Here is a 20,047-nt window from a genome sequence, read left to right on the forward strand (position 1 = left end):
TAGTTGCAGCAATTAATGCTCACTTAGCAGTGTATGAATTCCAGCTGTTCCATACCCTTACCAGTACTTGGCATTTTCTATCTTTATGTTATATTATTCTGATGAGTATACAATAGCTTGTTCTCATGGGTTCTATTTGTATTTTCTTAACATAATTAGTAGAGTTATATGTTTTTCTTTTTTTGCCATTTGGATGTCCTCTTTTGTAAAGTGATGAATTTCTTACACATTCTGGATAGAATTCCTTTGTCAGATATATGTGTGACAAATAAATTCTCCCACTCTCTAGATTGCTTGACTCTGTTAATTTCATCTTTTGATGAAGAAAGTTTATTTTTAATACGGTTTGATATATGTCAACAGTTAGTGGAATATCATGATTAGATGCCACAAAATGCACAGCAATATCTCAACCATAAATGTATTGTATTGGTCACTAAGACCTTCTCATCCTTTTCTGACCTCTCTTTCATACAATACCAATTTAACAAGATTTTGCCAGTAAGGGAGAATACATAAATGATTACTCCAAGTTACCTACGCTGGGTGATCTTGAAGGTACTGTTAACAGAATCAGATAAGTCAATAAGAGATGCCTCTTTGTCATTTTTATTTTTTTAAAGATTTATTTGAGAGAGAGAGAGAGAGAGAGTTTGTGTATGCAAGCAAGTCGGGGGGTTGGGGGGAGGAGTAAAAGAGTCTTTGCAGTGGGATCTCAGGACCCTAAGATAATGACCTGAGCCAAAACCAAGAGTCAGACACTTAACCAATTGTGCTACCCAGGCTCCCCAAGAGATGCCTTTTTAGGGATAAACACAGTTTTGATTTGGGACAAAATGAGTTTGAGGTATTTATAAGACATTGAAGTAGAAATTTCCAGTAGGCCTCAGACTTTAAGAGCATAACAAGTTGAAACTGGAATTGGTTGAAATTACTGAGAGGAGACCATACATACAAGAACACAAATGGGAGCTGAATCTAAATATGCCTCCAGGTAGTGGTTAGAGGGGGATATGTCTTCAGTCACCTGTTAGACATTTTTTTAAGCTGTAAGTCTCATTGTCACCTCACACCCAAAGCAGTTAAAATAGAGCTCATATTCTCCTTCTGGTTCCCAGCACCTTCTTCCCCTTCATTGGAGTTCACATTTCTGAGAAGTTTAGCTCTGGTTCTTCTAGTTACTCAGACACCAAGCTTTCAAGTCAACAGTGACTCCTCATTCTTTTTCACCCCTTTTTTTAGTCTTTAAGGCCTATTAATTCTTTCATTCATTCCTTATTTTTATTTTCATGGACTTTTTCTTAAGCTATATTAATGATCTCTCAAACTCTCAAATGTTGGCCTCTTACCCACTTTTCTTTGTTTGCAAAACATTTTTTTAGTATTTAATCATTAAGCCAAGTACTATGCCAAATGCATTATATAAAAATATTTTTTTTAATTTTCATATACTACTATGAGAAATCTGGGAACGTAAAGTGTTTAAGTACCTTGCTGGTGGCCATACCGAGCCAGGGATCCAACCCAGATACATGGGAACCTGAAGTCATCTGTTAACTTGTATCATTTTCTTCCTCCACACAACTACCACATTAATAGTCTTAAAACCTTTTTCATATTTTATCTCTTCTACATCCTTCTTCACCCATGAGATAAAGCGGTAAAAAGGTAAAGTGGTAAAATTTGGCAATATACAAAGCCCTCTGTAAATATGACTTCCACCCATTTCTCCAAACTTTCATTAATCATCTGTTCTGGTAAAGTTGATGTGATCCCACACCCTGCCCCACTGCTATAATATACTTATCTCAGAATAGTGTTTTATCTCACACTATAGCTCTAAAATGGTTACTCCCCACCCCATCCCTTACAATTTAAAATAATTATATTGCATTTCTCTGATGTAAACTGTAGTTACCTAAACCATTAATGTAGAGGGGTTTTTGTGCCTATCATTCAAATTTTACTTTTTCCCTAAAGAGTAAAATGATTTTAAGATTTTGTTGATCTATTTATTTGAGAAAGACAGAAAGAGAACACACAGGAGGAGGGACAAAGGGAGATGGAGAGAGAGAATCTCAAGCATAGTGTGGAGCCTGATGCAGGGCTCGATCTCAGGACCCTGAGATCATGACCTGAGCTGAAATCAAGAGTCTGACACTCAACCAACTGAGCCCACCCAGGCACCCCAGGGAAAAAAAATAAATCCCTTTATTATTCTTTTCATGCACAAAATTATAAACTCTAAGTCCATTTTATAAATGTTTAGGAAGTAGTGAACTACTGTAAGACATACTAACCACCCAGTGGTATCATATTCACTGTATTATTTTTTTAATCATTAATGAAGACTATAAAGTCTTTATACCAGTCTAATCACCTTTCAAAGTTGGATATATCTATCATTGTTGGATATAAGAATTTTCCAACTGACTTCAAGCCATTTGATGGTAACTATAGTTGCAAGACAAATTCAGTTCTAATTTTCTAAAATAATATTTTTAAATATACTAACGCCCTAAGTCTGATGTCCTTTAGCCATTTACTTTCCAAGTGATTGAATAAATTTGTCAAAACATATTTGGCAGTACTTTCCTTGGTAAAGCCACACTATAGTACATGATTATAACAACGGGAATATCTATAAGCCTGGCATCCTAAGAGTTGTTCCTTGTTTGAATTATGTTGCAAAGTTTGACACATGTTGAACACTACATTTTTACTATCCCACTTTTTTTTTTCATTTAATCTTCAAGCATTCCAGTGACTACTGTGTTTTTCAAAAATCCTAAAAATACATTATTTCTTTAAAATAGATAGGGGTGCCTGGATGGCTTAGTAGCTTAAGCATCTGACTCCAGCTCAGGTCATGGTCTCAAGGTCTTGGAATGGAGCCCCATGTAGGGCTCCATACTCATGGGGAATCTGTCCCTTCTCCTTTGCCCACTCCTGACTCATGCTCTCTCTCACTCTCTCTCGCTCTCTTAAATAAATAAATAAATAAATAAATAAATAAATAAATAAATAAAATCTTTAATAAAATATAATAATTGGTATATATTTTTCTACTGTTTTATAATCTTAGAATAGAAGATCCTTCATGAATCACCTAGTCCAATATTTCAGCTCACAAGTGAGAAAATGAATACCTACAGTGGCGCTATGCTCAAAGTTTATAATTTGTTAGTGCTAGAACTTGAGGTTCTTCAATTTTGACTTAATGCTTTTTCTACTTAACACACTATTTTCTGTTTTGTATTCTTAATATATTTTTAAGAAACATATAGTTTGAAAATTCAAAAGTTCTGGCAAATCTTATTCTTCTTACAGTTGACAGCAGCCTCAGCACTGAACCTTGATACTCAGAAGCAAGTGCTCTTAACCACACAAGCCGCTTCTTCTGTGGTTCATATCTCTTGCTCTGAATTAATATAAATACTTTTCTTTGATTTTTCAACTCAGAGGCATAATCTGTAGAATTTTGCCCCACACTACACACACATTCCTTAAGTCCCTATCCTTTGAATACTTTTATTTCAGAATTTTTGATACTGTCAATATTTCCTGTTTATAAGTAATTGTTTTTCAGGGCTGGAATTTCCTTCTTTTGTTTCTCCAAATCTTTCTGCCTTATTTAGTTTGAGATCTTTGCAGCTTGGTTCATGGATTCTAGCCTTGCCCATTGCACAGTATATACTGATCCAGATGATAAACCAGTGAACTATGTCAAAAGCACTCTCAATATTACATTTGACAAAAAAGTTTTGTACTTTTCACATAGCTTGTTGCCCCATAAAAGGGTTAACAGCACAATTTTTTTAAAATAAATTAAGAAGTATTTATAGGAAAAAAAAGTAATTTTCTTACCAAGAAAAGTACTGCCAAATATGTTTTGACAAATTTATTCAATCACTTGGAAAGTAAATGGCTCCTTTTTAAAACTGGTTAGTTTGGTATATATCTTTCACTAATTCTTGCACTAAATTACTTTTGATAGACACATCAATCACATTCCCATTAATGGCCATATGGGGTTGTTTTGGGTACATATGTCAGAGTTTAGCTAAGCTACCCCATGGCATTGCTGCCTTAGCATCCATTGTATTTGGCCAGGCAGCCTTCAGTGACTTTTAAACTGACACTCGCCCCCTCATGCAACCGTGTGCCCTAATAGCAGCTATTGTGACTTTGTTAAATTAACATTAATTAAAAAAGAACCTCCTGAGTATTACAGTTCAATAACAGGAGGAACTGAAATACAGATTATTACTCCCAGGTCCTGGAGGAAGTACCCAGTACATCTCCAGTGGCCACAGCCTGAGGTCAAAGTGGAGTGTAGACAGAAAGAATCAGGTGCAGGTGCACTGCCTTGAATAGGGTCAGTGCTTTATGAGGGTGGAGTGCTTTGAAATTCCCAGACTAAGTCTAGATTGGTCAATTGAAGCCAAAAAGAACAGGATTTTGGTAAGCTCCAAGGAGGTCTTATTCAAGGCGTGCACAAGGGGAAGGCCTGGGAGGTAAGGGAGAATGTTTCCCATGAAGGTGCAGTGGTTGTTGTCACGCCAGAACTTCACACTTGCGACTCTGTGGGCTGTTATCTAGGCTATGGGCTCAAGGGAGGGGTAATGTCAATTCAAGGTCCTCACAGGTCACTTGACCACAGGAAATGGATGCTAAGACAAAAATATTATGGAGTAATTTAGCTAAACTCCCCATAGCAGTACACAGAGTCATGAGTAAATATAAATATAAAGTTCCCCAACAGAACTTGTGATCAACAGTCTCTCCTGTCTCCCAGTAGCTTCCCCTTTGGTTTACCAAAACTCTACTCTTTTGGTTTGAATGAACCAATCTGGCCTTAGCCTGAGACCCCAAAGCACTCCAACCACAGGCCCTATTAATGGCAGCACCTCAAGTCCTGACTTACTCTACCTTGACCTTCCCATGCAGTCCCTGGAAGGATGCTGTACTTCTTCCAGGCCCTGTGAGTAACGGACTTTTCTATTTCATTTCCTTTTGAGGTCTGTTGCTGAACCATGGCTCACCATCTGGCATCCTGTGCACCACTTAGTAAATGTTAATGTGATAAATTCATAATCATTTAAGTAAATTTTTTATTTTAAAGCAGTTTTAGATTAATAGAAAAATTGTGAAAGTAATATAGAGGTCAAGCAGATTTGCTCCTGTGTGTTTTCTTCCAGGAAATTTAGAGTTTTAAATTTAGGTGTCTGAGCCATTTTGCATTAATTTTTATGAAAGGTGTATGGCCTGTACATAACTGTTGTTCATTAGTTTCAAATGTAGTGTTCAATAATTTATCAGTTGCATATAATACCCAGTGCTCATCTCATCATGTGCTCTCCTTAATGTACATAACTGTTTTTGAAAAGTTTGCTTATGTGGCTGGGTCATGTTGCAGCACTGAGTTCTTCTCAATCTCTTTAGCAGCGAAAAAGTTTGGAGGTTGAGTTTTTCTCTCTGTAATTTAACCAGTAGCATGAAAGCATTTTCTTGGATGTAACACTCTTTGTTGGTACAAATTTCTATGTTAAAATTTAGAGGCACTAGACCCTTAAAATCTTTCTGTATCTTGAATTTTGTAGGAAATTTCTGGCTTTCTGTCACTAAGAAGATGAGTCTTGCAGAAGATGAGAAGGGCCTTTGAAATATCCTACATCTTGTTTAGAAAGATATTTCCTCAAACTAAGTAATATGTAATTATGAACTAATATCTATAATTATTTAACTTGTAATAAAATAATTTATTGATTATAGTTATTGTGTAGTCAGTATTGTTAATGACAAATGAGGTCTTTTTAGATTTACTTAAAAAGCATTCCTCTTGTCAGTTAAGTTACACAAATGTTTAACTAGAAAAAAATGTTTCATTGAATATACATAAGGTAGTTGGTGGTTGGAACAGTAGTTTTCTCCCCATTTTAGGAAAAATCAAACCAAGTATTGGGGATAAATTTATGAGTGATTTAGGAAAAATCTCAGATTTCTAACTTCTACCATAATATTTTCACATAGGATACCCTCCAGAAAATTGCTAGGATATTGGCAACATGGAGTAGGATTATGGGTAAGGGAAGAGAATAGTATGTCTTTGATCAAGCAAGAGGATTCCTCTAAAGGTTCCAAAGTAAGACTTTTCAGCAATTTCCTCTTAGTAGCCATTACATGTGCCTTTTGGTGCTGTAATACCAAAACAGTCTTTTGGTAGCTGTGGAGCCTCTAAATTTTGAGTGGAGAAAGGAATCAGTATAGAATAAGTATCCTTTGAGAATGCACACCTTTGCAAAGGGATGTCATTCCAATTCTGTGCAGTGCTGTTTTGACTTTGGCATGTCTCTGAGTGTTAAGCATGCAAGGACTGAATTCTGAAGACACGGTATCTCAATTTATTCAGACCTCACTGGGTTGGAACTTGACCTGGATATAATTCTTTCCCTTCTACCAGAATTTAATTTAGATATATATGCTTTTCTTTTTTTCCTTTTCCCACCACAGAATAGAAAAACCTGATGTAGTTATTGTCTGGCATCAGCTATGAGTTTAAGAAACATTCTCTTGCCAGATTTTTGACAGAGACTTCATTAGTGTCTGCCCACTGAGAAAGAATATATGTAAGGGAGTACTTGCTTAGAAGATTCCAGCTTGGTAAATCTGATAGGAAACAACTCAAGTATAAATCATTGCCTTGACAAGGAAAACAACTCTAATTGCCATTTCCACTTATGCTTAATTTTCCAGTGTATGAGACAGGAAAAGTAAAGATGAAAGTGTAACTGTTTGCTGGCATAAAAGTTCTCAGGCAGTTTTTGAAAGAATCAACAAGCATAAGAAATTATTAAATCTTGATAGAAGTAGGTTACCTTTAGTGCATAAAAGAGGAAAAAATAAGATAGGTCAGAAAGAAGAAAAAGTTGGAGGAGATCCTGCGAAAACAAGTGAGATTACCATGAGACAATAATGGAAAAGTCTCAGGGTTGGAAGTCAGCACAACTGTGTATTGGTTTCAGCTCTGCTGCTAAATAGCTATTTGATTTTAGGCAAAGAGATCACTTTCTTGGATTCAGTTTCTCCTTTTATTCCATGGAGGTCACAACATCTGAGATTTCCTTCGATTTCAGCTTCTATGAATCCATAAGATGAAAAACCATAGGTGAAAACATTTTTATAAACACAAAACTCTATACAAGGGCCAGGTGTTATTCTGATTGATGAAATTTCTTACCTGAAGAGGAGACCAGGGGCAAATTTCACAGCTGTTCCTGACAAGTGTGGAGAGTCTGTGTGCAGCTGTAGCACATGCACACCCTGCTCCAGGCTGAGCCTTGCAGGCATGAGGAGTTTCGCACTCAAGTGGGGCTAGAGGGATGGTGCCAGTGACGGCTGGATGCCCAGAAGCCTTCTCAGCATTGCACAGGGGGCAAGGACAGGCATGTTACAAACATTGATTCTTGTAACCCTTTCTTGAAAACAGACAATCTCCTTAGTAGAATTTTACTTCCTTTAGCCTCTGAAAAGACTAAAGAGTTTCCAGGCATTCTCACAGATTGGCTTTCTTCAACTGGTTTTTGTAGCCTTTGCATCAGCAGCCCCATAGATTAGGACTACATTCTATAAGGAAAAACAAGGAACATGACCCAATCAGTTGTCATCAGTGCCCACACACATACCCTTCATCATCTGAGAATGCTGAGCCCACGATGTAGTTTAGGAAGTCAGGAAAGTGACAAAATAAACACTTTTGAGGGAATTTCTTGTTTCACTTTGTTTCACTAAGCTCTTCCTTTCTCCCCTGTGGCTTTGTAAAAGATGTTTTTTAAAGACTTCTGGGGGAAGATGGTGGAGTAGGAGGACCCAAATCACCTTGCTGCATGCATACAACTACATAACACTCGCATCAGTGTAAACAACCCAGAAAAGGATGTAAAGTGTGACACTGTATACCTAAAACATGGAGGCAGGGAGTAAATATTTTTTAGAATGAATTCAAATTTATGTTACCATCAATTTAATTTAGACTGCTATATGCACAAGATGTTATATGTAACCTAATTGTAAACACAGATAAAAAACTGGTAATAGATATGCAAAAGATTTTTAAAAGAAGGAATCTAAGTGTATCACTAAAGAAAAGCAGGAAACCATGAAGGAACAGAGCAAGGAAAGAAAGGAACAGAGAAGAACTATAAAAACAACCATGAAACAAGTAACATAATGGCAATAAGTACATACCTATCAATAATTAATTTGAATGTCAATGGACTAAATGCTCTAATCAAAATATGGAGTGTAATGGAATGGATAAACAAAACCTATCTCTATGCTGCTTAGAAGAGATTCATTTCAGCGATGCCTGAGTTCCTCAGTGGTTGAGTGTCTGCCTTCCACTCAGGGCGTGATCCTGGTCCTGGGCTTGGGTCCCACACTGGGCTCCCACAGGGAGTCTGCTTCTCTCTCTGTCTATGTCTCTATCTATGTCTCTGTCTCTCATGAATGAATAAATAAAATCTTTTTTTTTAAAAGAAAAGATTATTTCAGACTTAAAGACTCATGTAGCCTGAAAGTGAAGGGATGGAAAAACGTGTACCACGTTAAATGGAAGTGAAAAGAAAGCTGGCGTAACAATACTTAGACAATAGACTTTAAAATAAAAACTGTAATAGGAGACAAAGAAGGATACTACATACTGATAAAGGGAACAATCCAACAGGAAGATATAACAATTGTAACTATTTATGCACCCAACATAACAGCACCCAAATATGTAAAGCAGCTAATAACAAACATTAAGGAAGAAATTGATGGCAATACAATAAGTAGGAGACTTTAACACTCTACTTCCATTAATAGACAGATCATATAAACAGAAAATCAACAAGGAAACAGTGCCTTTTAAAGACACATTGGACCAGATATATCTAACATATATTCAGAACATTCCATCCTAAAATAGCAAAATACACATTATTTTCAAATGCACATGGAACATTTTCCAGAACAGATCACAGACCAAACCACAAAACAAGTCTCAACAAATTCAAAAAGATTAAAGACTTACAATGAATCTTTTCTGACTATAATGCTATGAAACCAGAAATAATCCAAGAGAAAAAACTCTGGACAGAACAAAAATGCATGGAGGTTAAATAACATGCTACTAAACAATGAGTGGGTAAACCAAGAAATCAAAAGGAAATTAAAAAAAAAAATACATGGAGACAAATGAAAGTGAAAACACAATGGGCCAAAATCTTTGGGATACAGCAAGTGGTTTTAAGAGGGAAGCTGATAGTCATGCCGTCCTACCTCAAGAAGCAAGATAAATCTCAAATAAACAACTAGCATTATACCTACCAAATCAGTAGAAGGAAGGAAATAATAATAAGGGTTAAAGTATAAATAAACAAAATAGAAAATAAGAAGCAATAGAACAGATCAATAAAACCAGGAGTTGATTCTTTGAAAAGATCTACAACACTGATAAACTCATCAGGAAAAAAAAAGAGAGAGAATACTCAAATAAAATCAGAAATGAAAGGAGAGAAATAACAACTGACACCACAAATATACAAAGGATTGTAAGAGAATCTTATGAGAAATTGTAGGCCAACAAACTAGACAACCTAGAAGAAATAGATAAATCCTAGAAACATATAAGCTCCCAAAACTGAGTCAAGAAGAAATAGAAAACTTGAACAGACTGAAAACCAGCAAGGAAATTGAATTAGTAATCAAAAAACTCCTAACAAACACAAGTTCAGGACCAGATGGCTTCACAGGTGAATTCTACCAAACATTTAAAGAATTAATACTTATTCTTCTTAAACCATTTCAAAAAATAAAAGAGGAAGGGAAGGAAGCTTCCAAATTTTTTCTGTGAGGCCAGCATTACCCTGATACCAAAACCAGATAAAGCAGATAAGGACACCACAAAAAAAGAGAACTACAGGCTAATATCTCTGATGAACGTAGATGCAAAAATCCTCAACATCATATTAGAACACTGAATCCAACAATATATTTTTTTAAAAAAATCGGGGATCCCTGGGTAGCTCAGCAGTTTAGTGCCTGCCTTTGGCCCAGGGTGTGATCCTGGAGTCCTGGGATCGAGTCCTGCATCAGGCTCCCTGCATGGAGCTTGCTTCTCCCTCTGCCTGTGTCTCTGCCTCTCTCTCTGCGTGTCTTTCATGAATAAAAAAATAAATAAAAATAAAAATAAATCACTCACAAAGATCAAGTGGGAAAGTGGAATTCATTCCCAGGATGGAAGGATGGTTCGATATTGGCACACCAATCAACATGATATGCCACACTGACAAGAGAAGATAAAAAGCATATGGTTATTTCAACAGATGCAGAAAAAAACATTTGACAAAGTACAACATCCATTAATGATAAAAACTCTCAACAAAGTAGATTTAGAAGGCAAATACCTCAACATAATAAAAGGCCATATAAAAAAACCCACAGCTAATATAATACTTAATGGTGAAAAACAACTTTTGCCTTAAGATCAAGAACAAGACAAGGATGTCCACTTTCACACTTTTATTCAACATAGTAACGGAAGTCCTAGCCACAGCAATCAGACAGGAAAAAGAAATAAAAGGCATCCAAATAGGTAAGGAAGAAGTAAAACTTTCACTATTTGAAGATGACATGATACTATATGCAGAAAACACAGTAATATACCTGGATACTGAAAACTATAAAACATTGATGAAAGAAACTGAAAGATATTCCATGCACAAATTGAAGGAACAGATATTATTAAATGTCAATACTACCCAAAGCAATCTACAGGTTTACTGCAATCCCTATTAAAATACCACCAGCATTTTTCACAGACCTAGAACAAGTAATCCTAACATTTGTATGGAACCATAAAAGACCCTGAATAGCCAAAGCAATCTTGAAAAGAAAAAAAAAATGAAGGTATCATAATCCCAGACTTCACGATACTACAAAGCTGTGTAATGAAAATATTATGGTACTGGCACAAAAAAACAGACGCACAGATCAATAGGACACAACCCAGAACCCAGAAATGAACCCATGACTACTTGGCCAATTAATCTTTGACAAAGGAAGGAAGAATATGTAATGGTAAAAAGGCTCTTCAACAATGGTATTGGGAAAACCAGACAGCTACATGCAAAAGAATGAAACTGGACCACTTTCTTATATCATACACAAAAATAAACTCAAAATGGGTTAAGGACCATAAAAGTCCTAGAAGACAGCACAGGCAGTAATTTCTTTGACATCAGCTGCAGCAACATTTTCCTAGACATAGGGAAAGGAAACAAGGCAGGGGAAACAAGGAAAAAGCAACTATTGGGACTACATAAAAATAAAAAAGCTTCTGCACTGGGAAGGAAACTGTCAGCAAAACAAAAAGATGATACACTGAATGGGAGAAGATATTTGCAAATGATATATCCCAAAAGGGGTTAGAGTTCAAAATATATTAAGAACTTATACAACTCAACACCAAAAACAAATAACCCAATTAAAAATGGGCAGAAGACATAAACAGACATTTCTCCAAAGCAGGCATATAGAAGGACAACAGACACGAGAAAAGATGCTCAACATCACCAATCATCAGAGAAATGTAAATAAATCAAAACCACAATATCACTTCATATTTGTCAGAATGGCTGAAATTAAAAACACAAGAAACAAGTGTTGGCCAGGAAGTGGAGAAAAACTACCCTCATGCACTGTTAGTGGGAACACAGACTGGTGCAACCACTGTGAAAAAAAAAAAATGTGGAGACTCCTCAAAAAAATAAAAATAGAATTACCACACGACGCAGTAATTCCACTATTAGGTATACACCCAAAGAGTAAAAAACACTAATTTGAAAACATATATGCACTCATATTTATTGCAGCATTATTAACAATAGCCAAAATATGGAAGTAGCCCAAGTGTCCATTTATAGGTTAGTGAATAAAGAGATAAAGATGAACGGAATAATAGTCATAAAAAGGATGAAATCTTGCCATTTGCAACAACATGGATGGACTTAAAGGGTAAAATGCTAAGTGAAATAAGTCACTTGGAGAAAGACAAATACTATATGATTTTTATACATATGTGCAATTTAAGAAACAAAACAAAGAAAAAAAGAAACAAAAAAACAGACTCTTTGTTAGTGTATAGAAATGCCACTGATTTTCTGGGCATTGATTTTGTATCCTGCCACGCTACCGAATTGCTGTATGAGTTCTAGCAATCTTGGGGTGGAGACTTTTGGGTTTTCTATGTAGAGTATCATGTCATCGGCGAAGAGGGAGAGTTTGACTTCTTCTTTGCCAATTTGAATGCCTTTAATGTCTTTTTGTTGTCTGATTGCTGAGGCTAGAACTTCCAGTACTATGTTGAACAGCAGTGGTGAGAGTGGACATCCCTGTCTTGTTCCTGATCTTAGGGGAAAGGCTCCCAGTGCTTCCCCATTGAGAATGATATTTGCTGTGGGCTTTTCATAGATGGCTTTTAAGATGTCGAGGAATGTTCCCTCTATCCCTACACTCTGAAGAGTTTTGATCACGAATGGATGCTGTATTTTGTCAAATGCTTTCTCTGCGTCTAATGAGAGGATCATATGGTTCTTGGTTTTTCTCTTGCTGATATGATGAATCACATTGATTGTTTTACGGGTGTTGAACCAGCCTTGTGTCCCAGGGATAAATCCTACTTGGTCATGGTGAATAATTTTCTTAATGTACTGTTGGATCCTATTGGCCAGTATCTTGTTGAGAATTTTTGCATCCATGTTCATCAGGGATATTGGTCTATAATTCTCCTTTTTGGTGGGGTCTTTGTCTGGTTTTGGAATTAAGGTGATGCTGGCCTCATAGAACGAATTTGGAAGTACTCCATCTCTTTCTATCTTTCCAAACAGCTTTAGGAGAATAGGTATGGTTTCTTCTTTAAACGTTTGATAAAATTCCCCTGGGAAGCCATCTGGCCCTGGACTCTTGTGTCTTGGGAGGTTTTTGATGACTGCTTCAATTTCCTCCCTGGTTATTGGCCTGTTCAGGTTTTCTATTTCTTCCTGTTCCAGTTTTGGTAGTTTGTGGCTTCCCAGGAATGCGTCCATTTCTCCTAGATTGCCTAATTTATTGGCGTATAGCTGTTCATAATATGTTTTTAAAATTGTTTGTATTTCCTTGGTGTTGGTAGTGACCTCTCCTTTCTCATTCATGATTTTATTAATTTGAGTCTTCTCTCTCTTCTTTTTAATAAGGCTGGCTAATGGTTTATCTATCTTATTAATTCTTTCAAAGAACCAACTCCTGGTTCTGTTGATCTGTTCCACAGTTCTTCTGGTCTCGATTTCGTTGAGTTCTGCTCGAATCTTTATTAACTCCCTTCTTCTCTTGGGTGTAGGATCTATTTGCTGTTTTTTCTCTAGCTCCTTTATGTGTAAGGTTAGCTTTTGTATTTGAGTTCTTTCCAGTTTTTGAATGGATGCTTGTATTGCGATGTATTTCCCCCTTAGGACTGCTTTTGCTGCATCCCAAAGATTTTGGATGGTTGTATCTTCATTCTCATTAGTTTCCATGAATCTTTTCAATTCTTCCTTAATTTCCTGGTTGACCCTTTCATCTTTTAGCAGGATGGTCCTTAACCTCCACGTGTTTGAGGTCCTTCCAAACTTCTTGTTGTGATTTAGTTCTAATTTCAAGGCATTATGGTCTGAGAATATGCAGGGGACGATCCCAATCTTTTGGTATCGGTTCACTAACAATGAGACTGAAGAAAGAGAAATTAAGGAGTCAATCCCATTTACAATTGCACCCAAAAGCATAAGATACCTAGGAATAAACCTAACCAAAGATGTAAAGGATCTATACCCTCAAAACTATAGAACACTTCTGAAAGAAATTGAGGAAGACACAAAGAGATGGAAAAATATTCCATGCTCATGGATTGGCAGAATTAATATTGTTAAAATGTCAATGTTACCCAGGGCAATATACACCTTTAATGCAATCCCTATCAAAATACCATGGACTTTCTTCAGAGAGTTAGAACAAATTATTTTAAGATTTGTGTGGAATCAGAAAAGACCCTGAATAGCCAGGGGAATTTTAAAAAAGAAAACCATATCTGGGGGCATCACAATGCCAGATTTCAGGTTGTACTACAAAGCTGTGGTCATCCAGACAGTGTGGTACTGGCACAAAAACAGACACATACATCAGTGGAACAGAATAGAGAATCCAGAAGTGGACCCTGAACTTTATGGGCAACTAATATTCGATAAAGGAGGAAAGACTATCCATTGGAAGAAAGACAGTCTCTTCAATAAATGGTGCTGGGAAAATTGGACATCCACATGCAGAAGAATGAAACTAGACCACTCTCTTTCACCATACACAAAGATACACTCAAAATGGATGAAAGATCTAAATGTGAGACAAGATTCCATCAAAATCCTAGAGGAGAACACAGGCAACACCCTTTTTGAACTCGGCCATAGTAACTTCTTGCAAGATACATCCACGAAGGCAAAAGAAACAAAAGCAAAAATGAACTATTGGGACTTCATCAAGATAAGAAGCTTTTGCACAGCAAAGGATACAGTCAACAAAACTCAAAGACAACCTACAGAATGGGAGAAGATATTTGCAAATGACATATCAGATAAAGGGCTAGTTTCCAAGATCTATAAAGAACTTATTAAACTCAACACCAAAGAAACAAACAATCCAATCATGAAATGGGCAAAAGACATGAACAGAAATCTCACAGAGGAAGACATAGACATGGCCAACATGCAAAGAGAAAATGCTCTGCATCACTTGCCATCAGGGAAATACAAATCAAAACCACAATGAGATACCACCTCACACCAGTGAGAATGGGGAAAATTAACAAGGCAGGAAACAACAAATGTTGGAGAGGATGCGGAGAAAGGGGAACCCTCATACACTGTTGGTGGGAATGTGAACTGGTGCAGCCACTCTGGAAAACTGTGTGGAGTTTCCTCAAACAGTTAAAAATATACCTGCCCTACGACCCAGCAATTGCACTGTTGGGGATTTACCCCAAAGATACAGATGCAGTGAAACGCCGGGACACCTGCACCCCGATGTTTATAGCAGCAATGGCCACGATAGCCAAACTGTGGAAGGAGCCTCAGTGTCCAACGAAAGATGAATGGATAAAGAAGATGTGGTTTATGTATACAATGGAATATTACTCAGCTATTAGAAATGACAAATACCCACCATCTGCTTCAATGTGGATGGAACTGGAGGGTATTATGCTGAGTGAAGTAAGTCAGTCGGAGAAGGACAAACATTATATGTTCTCATTCATTTGGGGAATATAAATAATAGTGAAAGGGAATATAAGGGAAGGGAGAAGAAATGTGTGGGAAATATCAGAAAGGGAGACAGAACGTAAAGACTGCTAACTTGGGAAACGAACTAGGGGTGATAGAAGGGGAGGAGGGTGGGGGGTGGGAGTGAATGGGTGACGGCACTGGGGGTTATTCTGTATGTTAGTAAATTGAACACCAATAAAAAATAAATTAAAAAAAAAAAAGCCAGACCCATGAAAAAAAAAAAAAAACAGACTCTTAAATCCAGAGAACAAATTGATGGTTACCAGAGGGGAGGTTGGGGGGGGAGGGGGTAAAATACACCTGAAACTAATACAACACTGTATGTTAATTATACTGGAATTAAAAGATGCTTTTTTATTTACTTACTGAATAGGAAATAATTTTCATGATAAATTATCAAAATAATATTTAAAAATCAATTTAAAAGTTTACTCCTGTCAATCCAGTTTATCTCCTGCCCCCTACAGACAGGGCATTAGTTGCTTCTGTATCTTTTCAGTGTTTCTTTGTATCCAAACGAGTGTGTGTGAGTAGGTGTGTCTTATTTCTCCACTTCCCTACAGAAAATGTTGCAAACTAAATACACTTAGGTGCTCCCTGTTCCCCAAACTTTTCTAACATAGCCTGCTATTTAGGTATTCCTTGATGTTCAGGTTGCATGATCCCATTTACAGTAAACAGAAAAAGCCAATTCTGATTCATTGAAGAGGTTATTCCTCTTCTGAGGAGGAAATTAAATCCTGTGTTGCAATTTTAATTTTAAAGTAAATTTTGGTGCCATGGCATAGCCCTGACCTAAGCAGTAATCTCATCTCACTGTCTTGGAACATTCTGTTGGCATTTGATGTCCTTAGTATCCCAAAGAATTCATCACATAAAAGTACTTCAGGGACGCCTGGGTGACTCAGCAGCTGAGCATCTGCCTTCAGCTCAGGGCGTGATCCTGGAGTCCTGGGATCGAGTCCCGCATCAGACTCCCACAAGGAGCCTGCTTCTCCCTCTGCCTGTGTCTCTGCCTCTCTCTCTGTGTTTCTCATGAACAAATAAATAAAATCTTTAAAGAAAAACAAAAAACAAAACAAAAAAGACACAGGTCAGATCAGGGCATTCATGCTTGAAATTCTAATAGTTTCTCATCCCCTTCAAGTAAAAACTGCAGTTCTTACAATACCACAAGGCCTACACGATCTAGATCCTTTACTTCTTAGTGAAACCACATAATAAGAAGTTAAAATAAAATTTAACGATGGTAAAGACCATTAAGAAAATTAAAGAGTAATATGTGGCAGCATTTCTCATTCCACTGAGCAATATTAAATAATTACTATATACAGGTTACTACTGAACCTTCAGGTATGAGGATAGTTATTATTGAATACTAAGTACAGGCATTGACTTAAATAACCATAGATTGCCTTTCACAAGGGCACCTTTATATTTAAGGGAAACAAATAGAAATACATGCTTTTGCTGTTTTGGCTGAACCATTGTCCTATCTAGTAATTAGCCGATAAGAGAATAAGCCAGAAATCACAGCAGGAAAAGAATTAATTGACAATGGTAGACCTAAACTGGCTGAATTGAAGATATTTGGGTCTCTCCTTTGGCATTTCTCAGAATTCAGAGACAGCATCAGTAACAAAATAATTCAATGCCTTCTAAATTATATATATATCATAACCTTATAAAATGCTCTTTTGTTCTACAAACCCATGAAAAGATCCCAACTATACCTTTTTCATCACACTCATAAGAAGGATATTTATTTCTTCATTTGCTTACAAATACTGAGTCAGATATTAAATGCCGGAGACAAATTCCAGCCAACTGATGAGAAGACTTCAGGATTTCGATGACTTATTTTCTTCCATGTAACTTTTGCAGAACAAATTATACTGCTAAAATTCCCAAACGATATATGAAAAAAAAAAACACACTTTCAAATTCTTGAAGGAAGTACTTCACACTATTCATCACAAGTGTATTCCAAACTCTTTTAACATATGCTGTAGTCAAACTGTAGACACTCAAAAATGTCTATTGAACGCATGAATCAATAAATGGACAAGTGTAAGTCTTCGTTGTATATTTCTTAGTAGAAAGGAAATGAAGAATCAGGAGCACCTCAGATATTCTTAGCCCTATGTTTAGAACAGGAGCCTTTTTTTTTTTTTCCCATTGAAATTCCTTCCTGTTACATATGTTTAGTCTTTGCTTTAGTCCCAGTGAAGCAGTGTGGGTAGCAGAATGAGCAAAACAATCCTGAGCTCCTATCATGGCATCAGGCTTACTGAGTGACATAAGTTACTTCTGTGTTTCTTTGCTATCTGGAAAATTAGGCAAATACTACATCGTTCACAGAAACCTAGTGAGGATTAAAGGAGATGTAATGCATATAAATCTCGGAGCCTTCGCCTTGCGGCTATTGGAACACTCTTCCTTTAGAGCTATTCCCTTCTTCACATTCAGGATGCAACACAAATATTTTCTTCTCCACAATGCCTTTATCGCCTTATCTACTTCAAGTGTCCCCTTCTTTACTCCTCTCTGTCATATCACACTTTAAAAATTTTCTGCATAACACTTACTATTATCTTAAATTATCTTTTTTTTAAAGATTTTATTTATTTATTCATTAGAGACACAGAGAGAGAGGCAGAGAGAAGCAGGCTCCAGGCAGGAAGCCCGATGTGGGACTCGATCCCAGGTCTACAGATCATGCCCCGGGCTGAAGGCAGACGCTCAACAGCTGAGCCACCCAGGGGTCCTTATCTCAAATTATCTTATTCACTGAATATATTCTGCCTTTTTCTTAGAACATAATTTCTTTGATACCAGAGACCTTGTCTCCCTAGTTCACTGCTCAGTTCCCTACTCTGAAAATAAATGTATTGAATGGATGAATGACAACTACTAGCCCAGAGATGTAAATCAAAAAAAAAAATGTTAGGTTTTTTTTTTTTTTTTCCTTCTTCCTAAGGGCAGGGCCAATATATTGGGCATGGTTCAAAGCATATAGTACATGATCAATAAATAGCTTGGGAAAAAATAGGAGAAATTTCTGTACTCTTAGAACCTCTAGACATATGCCTAAAAATATGTCCTTTGGTATCCTATATTAATTTTGATTTGCACAAGTGTGTATACGTAGCTTCTTAAGTTCACAAAAAAAATTGCTCTCTTCTGAAGATAAACCCAACTGGCCTTCCCAACACCATCTCTACATAAAGTTGGATAATAATGTCCTTTGAGGTTATTCAGCCAAATATTCAGCTAAGAATTTGTCTTCAGCCAAATATTCACCGCAGGATGATCAGGGTTTGCTTCTTTATCATTGTTTATGATGTTTTAAGAACAATGACTCGTTTCTTTTTATTTATTTATATATTTATTTTTTTGGATTTTATTTATTTATCCATGGGAGACACAGAGGCAGAGACATAGGCAGAGGGAAAAGCAGGCTCCCTGCAGGGAACCAGTTGTGGGACTCGATCCTGGGACTCCAGGATCATGCCCTGAGTCAAAGCCAGATGCTCAACCCCTGAGCCACATGGTCGTCCCTCAATGACTAGTTTCTAAAGGGATTTTCTTTTTAATTAAGGACAGTGATTAAAAAAAAAAAATGGCATTGCTCCTGGACCTGATGAAACAGCCCAAGAAGTGAGCACGACAGCATTGTTAACCCACACAACTTCTTTCTAGCCTCTTCGCTGATAACAAGAGTTTTTATAATGAAGAGCCTGGGAGGTTCTCTGTGCCTCAAATAAAATAAAGAAGCTACATATCAGCTGACAAAATTTCAAAGGTAAAAAGGAATTGACAGAAAAATAAACTATCTGGTTTGTGGAAATTTGGCTTGCTCCACAATATACTATTTCAAAAGATGCAGAATCCTATTGCTCTATAATTCAAAGAATTTGCCCTGTAATATGGAACTTTAACTTATAAATTACTATAAGTCATTTCACTACTGATGAATGTTTTATTTCTATCCACTAGTACAAAGTACTGTGGTGCTTCTTCATAGAATTACAGTAAAATCAATACCTCTTATAAAATTGATAGTGTCCATGCAAGGAACAAGAAATAACACAAAGCTCAAATAGGGCATATTTTGATTATGAAGGTGGAATGAATCCAGTGTAAGAGTTTTTGACAAGTCTTTGCTTTACATGATCATTTACTCTTCAATCAAAATTATATTTAGTCCTTTTATTCCCCAGCTGTCCAGATAAACTTGAGGTTAACTGTTTTCCAATTCTGAGTCCTAAATTACATATTTCCAAAAAAAAGAACCCCCCAAAACCTATAAATTTATTTCAAATTCAGCCTTTTCAAAGAGGAACCATTGTTGGTTATATAGAACTATGGGAGAGGTCTAGTAGAAATTTGGGAGACATTCGAACCATGGCAGGCTGACTACAGCATCACCCCGGGAGCAGCCTTCCTCATACTGAATCGTGGCTTTGCCACTTACTAGCTGTGTGAATTTGGAAGCTTTTTAATCTTTTTGTTCTGCATTTTTTTCATCTGTAAAATGCACATAATACAGAATTATACCTACTTCATATGATTGTCTCCAATAGTTCCTGTGAGAATTAAATTAGTTAATCATGGAGAGCTCACAGAACAGTACCTGGCATGCAGTAAAATTCAATAATTTG

General features: G+C 36.6%; 1 pseudogene; it reads right to left on the bottom strand.

Annotated features, from left to right (window-relative positions):
* Positions 1-368: 368 nt before the first annotated feature.
* LOC144297799 (U6atac minor spliceosomal RNA) lies at positions 369-480 on the bottom strand (annotated as a pseudogene).
* Positions 481-20,047: the final 19,567 nt, after the last annotated feature.

This window comes from Canis aureus, chromosome 25 (assembly GCF_053574225.1).
Source record: "Canis aureus isolate CA01 chromosome 25, VMU_Caureus_v.1.0, whole genome shotgun sequence".
NCBI lineage: Eukaryota > Metazoa > Chordata > Mammalia > Carnivora > Canidae > Canis > Canis aureus.